Source organism: Triticum aestivum, chromosome 3D (assembly GCF_018294505.1).
Source record: "Triticum aestivum cultivar Chinese Spring chromosome 3D, IWGSC CS RefSeq v2.1, whole genome shotgun sequence".
Lineage (NCBI taxonomy): Eukaryota > Viridiplantae > Streptophyta > Magnoliopsida > Poales > Poaceae > Triticum > Triticum aestivum.
This window is the reverse complement of record NC_057802.1, coordinates 502860577-502874819: the sequence shown is the minus strand read 5'-3', so window position 1 is coordinate 502874819 and position 14243 is coordinate 502860577.

Below are 14243 nucleotides of genomic sequence, written 5' to 3'. Positions count from 1 at the left end.
ATCCGGGACTCAGAACAACCTTCGGTACATCAAAACATATAAACTCATAATATAACTGTCATCGTAACTTTAAGCGTGCGGACCCTACGGGTTCGAGAACTATGTAGACATGACCGAGACACCTCTCCGGTCAATAAACAATAGCGGAACCTGGATTCTCATATTGGTTCCCACATATTCTACGAAGATCTTTATCGGTCAGACCGCATAACAACATACGTTGTTCCTTTTGTCATCGGTATGTTACTTGCCCGAGATTCGATCGTCGGTATCTCGATACCTAGTTCAATCTCGTTACCGGCAAGTCTCGTTACTCGTTCCGTAATACATCATCCTGCAACTAACTCATTAGTCACAATGCTTGCAAGGCTTATAGTGATGTGTATTACTGAGTGGGCCCAGAGATACCTCTCCGACACTCGGAGTGACAAATCCTAATCTCGAAATACGCCAACCCAACAAGTACATTTGGAGACACCTGCAGAGCACCTTTATAATCACCCAGTTACGTTGTGACGTTTGGTAGCACACAAAGTGTTCCTCCGGTAAACGGGAGTTCATAATCTCATAGTCATAGGAACATGTATAAGTCATGAAGAAAGCAATAGCAGCATACTAAACGATCGAGTGTTAAGCTAACGGAATGGGTCAAGTCAATCACGTCATTCTCCTAATGAGGTGATCCCGTTAATCAAATGACAACTCATGTCTATGGCTAGGAAACATAACCATCTTTGATTAACGAGCTAGTCAAGTAGAGGCATACTAGTGACACTCTGTTTGTCTATGTATTCACACATGTATTATGTTTCCGTTTAATACAATTCTAGCATGAATAATAAACATTTATCATGATATAAGGAAATAAATAATAACTTTATTATTGCCTCTAGGGCATATTTCCTTCAGTCTCCCACTTGCACTAGAGTCAATAATCTAGTTCACATCGCCATGTGATTTAACATCAATAATTCACATCACCATGTGATTAACACCCATAGTTCACATTGTCATGTGACCAACACCCAAAGGGTTTACTAGAGTCAATAATCTAGTTCGCGTCGCTATTGATTAACACCCAAAGAGTACTAAGGTGTGATCATGTTTTGATTGTGAGATAATTTTAGTCAACGGGTCTGTCACATTCAGATCCGTAAGTATTTTGCAAATTTCTATGTCTATAATGCTATGCACGGAGCTACTCTAGCTAATTGCTCCCACTTTTAATATGTATCTAGACCGAGACTTAGAGTCATCTAGATTAGTGTCAAAACTTGCATCGACGTAACCCCTTACGACGAACCTTTGTTCACTTCCATAATCGAGAAACATATCCTTATTCCACTATGGATAATTTTGACCGCTGTCTAGTGATCTACTCCTAGATCACTATTGTACTCCCTTGCCAAAATCAGTGTAGGGTATACAATACATCTGGTACACAACATGGCATACTTTATAGAACCTATGGCCAAGGCATAGGGAATGACTTTCATTCTCTTTCTATCTTCTGCCGTGGTCGGGCTTTGAGTCTTACTCAATTTCACACCTTGTAACACAGGCAAGAACTCTTTCTTTTGACTGTTTTATTTTGAACTACTTCAAAATCTTGTTAAGGTATGTACTCATTGAAAAAACTTATCAAGCGTCTTGATCTATCTCTATAGATCTTGATGCTCAATATGTAAGCAGCTTCACCTGAGGTCTTTCTTTGAAAAACTCCTTTCAAACACTCCTTTATGCTTTGCAGAATAATTCTACATTATTTCCGATCAACAATATGTCATTCATATATACTTATCAGAAATGCTGTAGTGCTCCCACTCACTTTCTTGTAAATACAAGCTTCACCGCAAGTCTGTATAAAACTATATTCTTTGATCAACTTATCAAAGCGTATATTCCAACTCCGAGATGCTTGCACCAGTCCATAGATGGATCGCTGGAACTTGCATATTTTGTTAGCACTTTTAGGAAAAACCTCCTGGTTGCATCATATACAACTCTTCTTTAATAAATCCATTAAGGAATGCAGTTTTGTTTATCCATTTGCCATATTTCATAAAATGCGGCAATTGCTAACATGATTCAGACAGATTTAAGCATAGATACGAGTGAGAAACTCTCATCGTAGTCAACACTTTGAACTTGTCGAAAACCTTTTTGCGACAATTCTAGCTTTGTAGACAGTAACACTACTATCACTGTCTGTCTTCCTCTTGAAGATCCATTTGATCTCAATGGCTCGCCGATCATTGGGCAAGTCAATCAAAGTCCATACTTTGTTCTCATATATGGATCTCATCTCAGATTTCATGGCCTCAAGCCATTTCGCGGAATCTGGGCTCATCATCGCTTCCTCATAGTTGGTAGGTTCGTCATGGTCAAATAACATGACCTCCAGAACAGGATTACCGTACCACTCTGGTGTGGATCTCACTCTGGTTTACCTACGAGGTTTGGTAGTAACTTGATCTAAAGTTACATGATCATCATCATTATCTTCCTCACTAATTGGTGTAGGAGTCACAGGAACAGATTTCTGTGATGAACTACTTTCCAATAAGGGAGCAGGTACAGTTACCTCATCAAGTTCTACTTTCCTCCCACTCACTTCTTTCGAGAGAAACTCCTTCTCTAGAAAGGATCCATTCTTAGCAACGAATGTCTTGCCTTCGGATCTGTGATAGAAGGTGTACCCAACTGTCTCCTTTGGGTATCCTATGAAGACACATTTCTCCGATTTGGGTTTGAGCTTATCAGGATGAAACCTTTTCACATAAGCTTCGCAACCCCAAACTTTAAGAAACGACAACTTTGCTTTCTTGCCAAACCACAGTTCATAAGATGTCGTCTCAACGGATTTAGATGGTACCCTATTTAACGTGAATGCAGCTGTCTCTAATGCATAACCCCAAAACGATAGTGGTAGATCGGTAAGAGACATCATATATCGCACCATATCTAATAAAGTACGGTTACGATGTTCGGACACACCATTACACTGTGGTGTTCCACGTGGCGTGAGTAGTGAAACTATTTCACATTGTTTTAACTGAAGGCCAAACTCGTAACTCAAATACTCTTCTCCACGATCAGATCGTAGAAACTTTATTTTCTTGTTACGATGATTTTCCGCTTCACTCTGAAATTATATGAACTTTTCAACTATTTCATACTTCTGTTTCATTAAGTAGATATACCCATATCTGCTCAAATCATCTATGAAGGTGAGAAAATAATGATACCTACTACGAGCCTCAATATTCATCGGACCACATACATCTGTATGTATGATTTCCAACAAATCTGTTGCTCTCTCCATAGTTCCGGAGAACGGCGTTTTTGTCATCTTGCCCATGAGGCACGATTCGCAAGCATCAAGTGATTCATAATCAAGTGATTCCAAAATCCCATCAGTATGGAGTTTCTTCATGCGCTTTACACCAATATGACCTAAACGGCAGTGCCACAAATAAGTTGCACTATCATTATTAACTTTGCATCTTTTGGCTTCATTATTATGAATATGTGTATCACTACGATCGAGATCCAACAAACCACTTTATTGGGTGTATGACCATAGAAGGTTTTATTCATGTAAACAGAACAACAATTATTCTCTAATTTAAATGAATAACCGTATTGCAACAAACATGATCAAATCATATTCATGCTCAACGCAAACACCAAATAACACTTATTTAGTTTCAACACTAATCCCGAAAGTATAGGGAGTGTGCGATGATGATCATATCAATCTTGGAACTACTTCCAACACACATCGTCACCTCGCCTTTTACTAGTCTCTGTTTATTCTGCAACTCCCGTTTCGAGTTACTACTTTAGCAACTGAACCAGTATCAAATACCGAGGGGTTGCTATAAACACTAGTAAAGTACACATCAATAACATGTATATCCAATATACCTTTGTTCACTTTGCCATCCTTCTTATCCACCAAATAGTTGGGGTAGTTCCGCTTCCAGTGACCAGTCCCTTTGCAGTAGAAGCACTTAGTCTCAGGCTTAGGAACAGACTTAGGCTTCTTCACTTGAGCAGCAACTTGCTTGCCATTCTTCTTGAAGTTCCCCTTCTTCCCTTTGCCCTTTTCTTGAAACTAGTGGTCTCGTCAACCATCAACACTTGATGTTTTTCTTGATTTCTACCTTCATCGATTTCAGCATCACGAAGAGCTCGGGAATTACTTTCGTCATCCCTTGCATACTATAGTTCATCACGAAGTTCTACTAACTTGGTGATGGTGACTAGAGAATTCTGTCAATCACTATTTTATCTGGAAGATTAACTCCCACTTGATTCAAGCGATTGTAGTACCAAGACAATCTGAGCACATGCTCACTGCTTGAGCTATTCTCCTCCATCTTTTAGCTATAGAACTTGTTGGAGACTTCATATCTCTCAACTCGGGTATTTGCTTGAAATATTAACTTCAACTCCTGGAACATCTCATATGGTCCATGACATTCAAAACGTCTTTGAAGTCCCGATTCTAAGCCGTTAAGCATGGTGCACTAAACTATCAAGTAGTCATCATATTGAGCTAGCCAAACGTTCATAACGTCTGCATCTGCTCCTGCAATAGGTCTGTCACCTAGCGGTGCATCAAGGACATAATTCTTCTGTGCAGCAATGAGGATAATCCTCAGATCACCGATCCAATCCGCATCTTTGCTACTAACATCTTTCAACATAATTTTCTCTAGGAACATATCAAAAATAAACACAGGGAAGCAACAACGCGAGCTATTGATCTACAACATAATTTGCAAAAATACTATCAGGACTAAGTTCATGATAAATTTAAGTTCAATTAATCATATTATTTAAGAACTCCCACTTAGATAGACATCCCTCTAATCCTCTAAGTGATCACGTGATCCATATCAACTAAACCATGTCCGATCATCACGTGAGATGGAGTAGTTTCAACGGTGAACATCACTATGTTGATCATATCTACTATATGATTCACGCTCGACCTTTCGGTCTCCGTGTTCCGAGGCCATATCTGCATATGCTAGGCTCGTCAAGTTTAACCTGAGTATTCCACGTGTGCAACTATTTTGCACCCATTGTATTTGAATGTAGAGCCTATCACACCCGATCATCACGTGGTGTCTCAGCACGAAGAACTTTCGCAACGGTGCATACTCAGGGAGAACACTTTTATCTTGAAATTTTAGTGAGAGATCATCTTATAATGCTACCGCCAATCAAAGCAAGATAAGATGCATAAAAGATAAACATCACATGCAATCAATATAAGTGATATGATATGGCCATCATCATCTTGTGCTTGTGATCTCCATCTCCGAATCACCGTCATGATCACCATCGTCACCGGCGCGACACCTTGATCTCCATCGTAGTATCGTTGTCGTCTCGCCAACTATTGCTTTTACGACTATCGCTACCGCTTAGTGATAAAGTAAAACAATTACATGGCGATTGCATTGCATACAATAAAGCGACAACCATATGTGTGACACCCCAAAATTTTGACCTTGTTTTATTCATTAAAATTTTGCCAGGAAATAAAACTTTTCCATTTGTCTAGATTTACCCTTTTGATATTATGGGTTTTTACCTCAAGTGAAAACTTTCCAAAGATATTATTGGACTTGTATGCTCTCTCTATGGAACAATTCTTGATCAGTGGATTTAATTGCAAGGTTTGCTTTTTCTTGAGCTTTACTCTTTTAAAATGATCTTTCATAAATATGGAGCCTGTTTTGCACTGCAACCATTTGACAGATGCATCTAAAATTTCCACCAAAATTTGGGGATGTCATGTGATGTTTCCACATCACTTTTATGCAAAAATATCTTTTGGTTATTGGAGATTTTGAGCTCTACATCAACTTTTCAAATCTGGTCCAGTAGGCACTTTTGCACTACAACCTATTTAAATATTTCTTTAAAAATTCTTCCAAGTGTTTGGAGATGTCAGTAGATGCATATAATTCAACTTCATGCAAAAACCCAGTGTTGTTCTTTGAAAAATTTGAGTGAATCAACCTCTTTTTCATTCTGGTTCAGTTTGATGATTTGTACTGCAACCCTATTTTATTTTGCTCTAGGGCCCATGAACTTTTTCCTGCTTGTAGCCCTCCCTACAAAACCCTTAAGTCCAGGAGAGTGGACCCATTGGAGGATTTTAAGTGCATGCAATGAGACCTCTTTCTTTCTGCCCAAAACTGTAGTTTTGCAAAACTTGCACTAGCAAGTTTCTGGTTTTGCCCAAATGACCTTGCCATCATCACTTACATCCAGGGAGACCCTGATCTGGAGATTTTGGCCACTCCAAGAGTTGCCTAAATGCACTTAGCATTCTGTCGAACACTTGGTGTGCACAGTCAGTTTTGGCATGTTTTCTAGTTTGTATTATGGATTTGATCCACTGACCCAGCAACCTTGTCCACTAAGCTCCTAGCTACTCCTAACCTAGTCCTGTTAATTGCCAGCCTCTCTCCAGCATTCTAGGCTGCCCTGGCATTTCGTCGAGCATGCCCCGTGCGTGCTCTGGGCGCGCCCAGAGCGCATGTTTTGCACGCGCGCGCACCGAGTCGACGCGTCACACTGTCGCCCTCGCCGCATCGCGCCCCTGGCCCTTGCTCACCTGCAGAGCCGCGCACTAACCTCGCCCACTCTCCACGCCACCTCTGGCGCCCTACGGCGCCGCCGTCAGGGCTTTTGGCGGCACGCCGGCGTCGGCAGTGAGCGCCTGCCATGGACGGCGCCGCCCAAGCCACCCGCGCACGTCAGCTGCCCCTGTGAACAGCTCGAGCTTATCCTGAAGCTCGTCGGCACGCGCTCGTCGCCGCCACGTCGCCCTGCAGCTACAGCGCGATGGTCGTCGGCATTCTTATCCACGGCCGCCGCGGGACCAGCCTCAAACACCTATAAAAGGAGACCCCGAGCCCCTCCGAGCTCTCAGGCGACCTCAAGCTGTCCCCCTAGTGCTCCCCTAACAGTGGATTGACCGGACAAGGCCATCTTCCCCACCTCCGGCCGGTTCGGCCGCCGCTGCCTTCCGGTGCCATTCGTCGCAACCAGGCACTCCCTCGCCCATCCAGCGCCACCACTCGCTTCCCCTTGTTCTTGCGGAGCTGCCCAGCGCCTCAGCCTCGATCGGAAACCACCGGAGCCCAAAACCCACTTCACTCCCGTAGCCCTCTCCGCCGCGGAGCTCGCCGCCGGCGACTCCTCCCACCACCGTCGACCCAGCGACCACCGAGAGGACCGCCCCGGTCTGGCGGGTCCATCCCTGCCCTCAGGTGCCCTCGAGGAGCCGCCGTTCATCGATGGCGATCGCCGGAGACCCGCCCCGTTCGGGCAGAAGAAGAGGAGGGAGAGGGGGGAATAGTCAAACCTGACCAGTGGGCCCTCTGGACCCACTGTCAGTGACCCCCGCGCCACCCGCGCTGGCTTAAGTGGAAGCGTATTTCCGCGAGTACGTATCCCCTACCCCGAAAGCGTATTCTGTATCGAAGCGTTTTCCTTTTTCTGGTTTTATTTAAAACAGAACTTTGACCAAACTTTGACTGGCTATATCTTTTAAAATAAAACTCCAAATGAGTTGATTCTTTTTCCTACCTCTCTCAAATTTCCTCTAGTTTATTTTAAGATTTATTTCAAAAATATTGGAGACAACTTTTTGTACTGTGTTTGAAATGCGTGTTATTTGATTATTTCTCAAAATAGGATTTTGGAGAGAGAAGAAAACTTTCAAAAGTGCACCCCCCTTGCATACTCTTGAAGGCAAGCATTCTGAACTCTGGCATAATATTTTTGTGTGGTGTTTTGATACGGTTACAACACCACTTGACTTGGAGCATACGTTATTTTTTTATGTGACGATAAAAATCATTCGCATGAATGCACAATGGAGATTCTTTGCTGGTAGTAATGGTCATGCTGATGATGGTAGTCATCCTCGTGAGCTTCTCATGCATACCGGAAGGAAGCCGGGAAAGTCGTGGTCTTGGGTAGACACGAGCTTGTCCCTAGTTCCTCGTCGAGACGAGTATGTCCGGTATGGCATGGTGAGGCTTGATGAGTGGTGAGTTTGTCTGTTATTGGTAATATTGTTGGAGAATTCTTGGACCTCCTGAGTCGGTCGTAGGTCGAGTCTTGTTCAGTGACTTCCCCTACTTGTTTTGTACTACCACTTGTCCCTGCCGCAGGTAGGGTATGGTTCAGTAAGTTGTCAACCCCTTACCAAAGCACACACCGTATAGAGAGGCCATGGTGGAAGATACCGGATGCATCCGGTAGGCATGCCACCTGGTCCGGGGGCATGGGTGTTTCCGGTTGGGACCGAGAGGGGGGCACCCCTTAGAGCGCACGATATAAATTTGATCCCATGCTACGTCGAGGTTGTAGCCTCCCCACTTAGAGTTTTGCTTGACGGGTGTCGTGGGTGATTCCATACACCGGTAAGTTAAGCTGGTGTGTGCAGGTCAGGCGTGTTTTCAATTAAAAGGCCATAGGCGGAATTAGTCCCGATGGACTAAATAAATCCGTTACTCGTGGGTAAAGAGTGCACCCTCTACAGAGGTTATATCTATTTCGGATGGCCACGTCCATGGGTAAGAACTACAGTCTGAGATGAGTCTAGTGACGGTTTTCGGATGGAGACACGGTTAAACTGGATCATAGTAACGGTATTCGGATGGAGAAACGGCTAAACTAGAATCTAGTGACGGTCTTCGGATGGAGAAACGGCTAGACTAGATCATTGGATTATGATTATGTTGGTGACGGTCTTCGGATGGAGAAACGGCTAAACTAGATTTTGTTTATGACCTGTGACATATGAGGATTATGTTTGTTATTATCATGGACTAACCATTTACATTATTTGAATTATTGAGTATCCCTGGGATGGTTCTACCTCCTGGATATTCACTGTGATTATTCTTATATAAGCCCTTTATGTGGTGTCGCTCAGATGCCCGACTGTGGCACGTTTGTTATTTATTTATTCTTTATAAGCCCTTTATGTGGCGTCGCTCAGACGCCCGACTGCGGCATGTTTGTTATTTATTCATTCTTTATAAGCCCTTTATGTGGTGTCGCTCAAACGCCCGACTGCGGCATTATTAATTCTTTTACCCTCTTTCGAGGAGTCATTTCAGACACTCGATCAGTGCATCCTATTTTCTACTCCCGTATTGCATGTTCACATTTTACCTGCATGCGTGCATCACGGATTTCGTTTATTCGTGACAGACGCTATGATCATGAGTATTTCGGAGCATGATTATCCCTTGTTATATTACACCCGTATTCTTAATGTTTGCGAGTACATTCAAACGTACTCACTGGCTTGTCCCTGGCTATTGTCTTGGCCAGATTTCTTGCGTGGAGAAGAGCGTTATGACGTTAGCCCCGAAACCTACGCAATGACGATAGCAGCCTCGCGAAGATAGGAGTTATCCTGGTCAGCTGTTCATGTGGGAAATGGAGTCCCATAGACGCAGATGTACCGCAATCCGCTTCCGCCATCAACCACTAGAAACCAAGTGTTGTACTCCTAGGCCACAATGGTCTTGTACTGCATATTTTGTACTTTGCTTGGAATTCTTGTATCAAGTTGGTGCCTCATCAGCTAACAGTAATCCTGGGGTTGGTGAGCACAAAGGCCGCTTTCTGGGATATCAATATCCCGAAAAGCCGGTCGCGACAGACTTGGTATCAGAGCCAGGCTGACCATTGGCTAATCCTATCTTAGCCAGGTCAATAAACCTAGGTTAACCAAACCACCAGACCTTAACCTAATCCCGGCCAAGCTTCTCGCGTAAGATAGCCCCATAGTGACCCGACGCCTTTCGGTGGACGGTGCCTAACCTGTCAGCCTAGCCCGTCGATCACGCGCCAGTGACCGACACCGAACACGTCTCATTCGCAAGCGTGCGAAGGAAGACTCCGTCCCCTTTTTCTATAAAAAGGGCACGCTAGCCTCAACACAGCACAGCAGAGCCTCTTTCCCCAAACCAAGCCACGATGCCTGGCCCCATTGTTCACAATGAGACCACAGCAACCAACCTTGGAGGTTTTGTGACCGTGCTCGCAAACCTCACCCGCCGTGCCTATGCATTAGAAGAGCCTCCTGAATATGTTGTGTACCAAGGACCCATGTACGGTGAGAGCCGTCAGTACTGGGCCACTGTGCACATCTATGGTAGGGGTCTGTCGCCAGAATGCCCCTACAGGTTCACTGGAAGGACAACTTCCTTTGAGCCACAAGCCATCCAGCTAGCAGCCCGAGAAGCTATAGTTCAACTCCGGCACTCGTCGCCCAGAGTTAACTGTCGCTCGTTCTACTACTACCCCAGTCGTGACGGGTATGGTAGGCCGCCCCAGGTCGCCAACGGAGATCACGAGACAGATCCTGCACTGTTGCATCTGGTGCGCTATGTAAGTGCACTAGAGCAACTGTTCGATCAAATCACCCTTGATCTGATCGCAGCTCGTGGAGAACTGGTTCGCCGAGCCCCGGCGAGAGGAGAAATGGAGCCCGACGCCGACAACCCAGTCGTGCTGTTCGGACACCCGATTGATCCCTTGAGGTCTGCCCCAACCATCAACCAGAGTGCTTTGGTGTCCCCAGAAGCGCTTCGTCGCCTTTTGGGAACCCGTTCCAACGGGATTGTGGCCAGCAACCCCCGCGATGGTCACCACCACTACCCCGACCCTACAGCCCCTCAACCTCAACCAGCAAATCCCGACGGTGAGAACCATGGAGAAACCCCGGCGTCTACCAGGCCAGCCCACTTAGACATTAACGAAGTAGACTAGACACTCGAGTTGTATCAAGCCTTAGTTTCCCTACGCTTTGTAATGGTGTGATCTTGTATCGCTTTTATTAAATGTTGTCTGCTTGTGCGCCCCTATTTTTGGAGTAGCAGCTATGCATATGTACGTTGGCGTACAGTTGCATTTTTTCTAAATATCGGGCGCAGCTACCAAGACCAACCCCGACGGCACCCACAGTATTGCGTCACCTTTATGAGATAGGTATATTTGTGGGTTTGACCCCAGAACAGGATCGACAACCAGTTACCCTTCACCACGGTAGATAACCCAGCCCCAATGCTATATAAAGGCCACCTCGTGACCTTACCGAGTACCCCTCACCTTGTGCGCAACTCTCACAGCCATTCCTTCGCCATGCCGACCCCTAGTATTTATCTGAGAACCCCAGACGCAACCCCGCGTAGTTTTGTTAAATTATTGTGGGACTTTACCTGCAATACCATGAGTGCCATCCATCCACCCCAGTACGAGTTGCTCAAATCGAGGATCACTCCATCCACCTCGAAATATTGGGCAGTGGTGCACATCCCTCCCGCAAACCCAAACCAAGACCCAACGGAAGTTTCCTTCGTGGGGAAATCCATGCCGACTCCGCATATGGCCATAGAAGTTGCTGCGTACGGAGCACTCGCTCGTCTTCGATTCGCGGTACCCTATGCCAGCGAACGAGGATATTATTATTTTCCGAGTCGTGCAGCACCCGGAGAAGTTGCATCTTTTCCTGGTGGACGAATTGAGAGAGATCCAGTACTGGCCAACCTTGCCCAGTACGTTATCGCTCAGGAGCGTTTGACTCAGCGGGTAATGGGTTATCTCCAGAGCCTCGCTGATTTAAATCCTCGGATCGCTATTGGCAGACCACTGAGGCCTGACCAGGAGAGGCGCATTCATCGACTTGTCAACCCACTTCCCCCGATAGAAGAGGAGTGTGCCCCAGTACCAGAGGCGTTTTCTCAGGACCCTGTCCTTTTGCCGTTTACATTGTAAACGTCACCGCTATATTTATTATCCCAGTATTTATTTATGTGTTGTAACTTGTGCGTGGTATCCAAAAATTTGTGCGATGGATCCGATTTTTTGGTTTCATTTATGTGAGCAGTTTTACTGTTGTTAATTTTGTTTTAACTAATTTTTACTTGCGATAAAATTTTGTAATGAGATTTCTTTCCCCGAGTTGCTGCAGCGTATATATCTTCACGGCATAGATTTTTATTCATGCAGCACCGTAACAGCAGACTCACAACCGCAACCACTCGACCGCGTGCGCTAATTACAAATTCTCATGCATGTTTTTGCGCCTAACTGATCACACCCGAGGACACCACAGTCTCAGTAAGAGAGATTTGTGAGTAACCATTCGGGTGCAAGTTGCCCCAGCGCACCGACAGCAGTTAGCCCTCGATGCCGCGCCTAATCCTCATGATCGCCGCCACCGCGAAGAGCTAGCACTCGAGCGGCAGCATCACGACGTTCATCCAGGATCATCGCGTACAAGAGCATGGATAACCCCAGCAGCGTCGCCAAACCTCCACACACCAGGACCACGTACCAATCCGGCATCGCCTCCGCCATTAGAGCCTCGCCTCGAGCCCCTACTAACAGCAATGGAGGAAAAGGAAGGAGAAGTAGAAGCGAGGCCAGGTGTGAGGAAGAAGAGAGGAGCACCGCGATCGTTTTATAGCTCGAGATCGGTGTACGGTGGGCGAGGTCCACCAGCGCCACTCGTCGCTCGATCGCCGGTGTTCGGAGGCGAGTCCGCGAGCAGTGCCGACAGTGCACTGGCCCGCGAGGTGAGTGCACGCTGCACCGGCAGCTAGCACGCCGCGCACTACCGCAGTACGGCCTAGATGCCCTACGCGCTAGGCGTTGCCGGTGCAGGAAGCGCGGGAGAGCACGCGAGAGAGAAGAGAGAGCCAGAGGTAGAAAAAGAGGCCGACAGTGGGCCCTGGGTCCACCTGTCAGCCAGAGAGAGCATTGTGCTCTCGGGTACGACCAGCGTGTTTTAGTAATTTAGAATTTATTCTGAATTACTGTATCCACGTAGAAATATCTCATTTTTCCCCGACCATGGATTTTTCCACACTATGCCAGTGTACCACACTGTGGTATTACACCACTTATTGCCCTCTCACTGTAGCCACTTTTTTTATTGCACAGTAGAATGTTTTCTTTTGATAAAAGCAATGTTTGTTCAAAAAGGCTTTTAACAAATCTCGAGGACGAGATTTTTCTTAAGGGGGTAGTGTTGTGACACCCCAAAATTTTGACCTTGTTTTATTCATTAAAATTTTGCCAGGAAATAAAACTTTTCCATTTGTCTAGATTTACCCTTTTGATATTATGGGTTTTTACCTCAAGTGAAAACTTTCCAAAGATATTATTGGACTTGTATGCTCTCTCTATGGAACAATTCTTGATCATTGGATTTAATTGCAAGGTTTGCTTTTTCTTGAGCTTTACTCTTTTAAAATGATCTTTCATAAATATGGAGCCTGTTTTGCACTGCAACCATTTGACAGATGCATCTAAAATTTCCACCAAAATTTGGGGATGTCATGTGATGTTTCCACATCACTTTTATGCCAAAATATCTTTTGGTTATTGGATATTTTGAGCTCTACATCAACTTTTCAAATCTGGTCCAGTAGGCACTTTTGCACTACAACCTATTTAAATATTTCTTTAAAAATTCTTCCAAGTGTTTGGAGATGTCAGTAGATGCATATAATTCAACTTCATGCAAAAACCCAGTGTTGTTCTTTGAAAAATTTGAGTGAATCAACCTCTTTTTCATTCTGGTTCAGTTTGATGATTTGTACTGCAACCCTATTTTATTTTGCTCTAGTGCCCATGAACTTTTTCCAACTTGTAGCCCTCCCTACAAAACCCTTAAGTCCAGGAGAGTGGACCCATTGGAGGATTTTAAGTGCATGCAATGAGACCTCTTTCTTTCTGCCCAAAACTGTAGTTTTGCAAAACTTGCACTAGCAAGTTTCTGGTTTTGCCCAAATGACCTTGCCATCATCACTTACATCCAGGGAGACCCTGATCTGGAGATTTTGGCCACTCCAAGAGTTGCCTAAATGCACTTAGCATTCTGTCGAACACTTGGTGTGCACAGTCAGTTTTGGCATGTTTTCTAGTTAGTATTATGGATTTGATCCACTGACCCAGCAACCTTGTCCACTAAGCTCCTAGCTACTCCTAACCTAGTCCTGTTAATTGCCAGCCTCTCTCCAGCATTCTAGGCTGCCCTGGCATTTCGTCGAGCATGCCCCGTGCGTGCTCTGAGCGCGCCCAAAGCGCACGTTTTGCACGCGCGCGCACCGAGTCGCCGCGTCGCACTGCCGCCCTCGCCGCGTCCCACCCCTGGCCCTTGCTCGCCTGCAGAGCCGCGC